The following is a 1994-nucleotide window of genomic DNA, read 5'->3' as shown; positions in this document are numbered from 1 at the left end:
ATTATTATATTATTGTATCTTATATTTTAGATTGAATTGTTCAAAAATAATATGTTACCAAAGTAGCCTCTATTATCTAGATCGTTTTAATTTTGAAATATAAGATGTGCATATTCATGAATTTATGTGGATAAATATCGGCCCAAAGGAAGATAATTATTTGGCCAAATTGTGGGTATGTATGTGGTAATAAGTATGTGGCAATTATAAGGATTGCTCATGTGAAAAATAGTCGGTCCAAAGAAAGGCTATTTTTTGACAGAGTTAATTGTCAGTACTTTGATTACTACGTTGAGAGTATCATTTACAGTTGGTGTTTTTTGCCCAAAGGCTAGACATCAATGTTGTGCTAGGTATCTTGTTAAAGGGGCCCACCACATATGTGAAATTATTTTGTTATGTTTATTTTATGACATGTTTGTATTAATTGTGAATAGTCGAATACGGCTAATATAGAGAAGTGGAAACGGTCAAATCGCATGTTTCTGATGATCATTAGGAACTCCATTCCAGAGTCTTTTCAGGGCTCTATCACAGAAAGTGAAAATGCCAATAAGTTTCTTGCTCAAATTGAGAAATATTTTGCTAAAAATAAGAAAGGGGAAGCAAGTAGTCTTTTGACTTCTTTAACTTCTATGAGGTATAAGGGCAATGGAAACATAAGGGAGTACATTATGGAAATGTCTAATCTCGCAGGTAAATTAAAGGCACTTGATATCGAGATAAATGAAAATTTACTCGTGCATCTGGTACTTATCTCTCTTCCTGCACAATTCACTCAGTTTAAGATAAGCTATAATACTCAGAAGAATAAATGGAGTATTAATGAGCTTATCTCACAATGTGTGTAAGAAGAAGATAGGATTAAGAGAGAAAGGACAGAAAGTGCTTATTTGACAATAGGCTCTCGTGATAAGAAGAAAAGGAGAATTATGGATGTTGCAGAAGGGACATCTCAGCAGAATAAAAACAAGAAACAAGCTACTGAAAATCCTTGTTTTTTCTGCAAAAAGAAAGGTCACTTCAAGAAAGATTGTCCCAAGTACGCCAAGTGGCGTGTAAAGAAGGGTAAACTTCTTACTTTGATTTGTTTTGAAGTTAATTTAGCTTCTGTACCTACAGATACTTGGTGGGTAGATTCTGGTGCTACTACTCACATAAGTATATCAATGCAGGGTTGCCTGTGAAGCCAGCCGCCAAGTGATGCTGAAAGATTCATCTATGTGGGCGATGTCAAAGCAGTTCCAGTTGAAGCTATTGGAAATTTTAGACTACTTTTAAAAACTGGTTGTTATTTGGATCTGAATGAGACTTTTGTTGTACCGTCATTTAGACGGAATTTAGTTTCTATTTCTAGTTTGGACAAATTTGGTTTTTCTTGTTCTTTTGGAAATAATAAAGTTAGTCTTTTTCAAGATTCTAAGCTTATTGGTACTGGTTCTTTAATTGATAATCTATATATGCTTGATTCTTTTGCTTCATTTAACAAGATCCTGTTATCTAATTCATGTGGTACAAAGCGTAAATTAAATGAAAATTCCGCTATGTTATGGCACAAGCGTTTAGGTCACATCTCTAAACAGAGAATTCAAAGACTTGTGTCAGATGGAATTCTTGATTCCCTTGATTTAAGTAACTTCAACGTTTGTGTGGAATGTATTAAGGGAAAACAGACAAACATAAGAAAATTAGGTGCCAACGGATGCTCAGAAGTCTTAGAACTAATACATACAGACATTTGTGGTCCATTCCCTACGGCCTCTTGGAATGGACAACAATATTTTATTACGTTCATAGACGACTATTCAAGATATGGGTACCTATATTTAATTCATGAGAAGTCTAAATCCTTGGACGTTTTCAAGTCTTTCAAAGCTGAAGTCGAACTTCAACTTGGAAAGAAAATTAAGGCTGTCAAATCTGATCGTGGTGGTGAATATTACGGTAGATATGATGGATCAGGTGAACAACGTCCAGAGCCCTTTGCCAAATAC

The 1994-nt window shown here is 34.6% G+C and overlaps 1 pseudogene; it reads left to right on the top strand.

Annotated features, from left to right (window-relative positions):
• Window positions 1-437: 437 nt before the first annotated feature.
• LOC150030668 (uncharacterized) lies at window positions 438-1204 on the top strand (annotated as a pseudogene).
• Window positions 1205-1994: the final 790 nt, after the last annotated feature.

This window comes from Benincasa hispida, unplaced genomic scaffold (genome assembly GCF_027475165.1).
Source record: "Benincasa hispida cultivar pf3 unplaced genomic scaffold, pf3_genome.v1.1 HicScf1698, whole genome shotgun sequence".
NCBI classification, from domain to species: Eukaryota; Viridiplantae; Streptophyta; class Magnoliopsida; order Cucurbitales; family Cucurbitaceae; genus Benincasa; species Benincasa hispida.
This window is presented reverse-complemented; position numbering and strand designations above follow the sequence as displayed.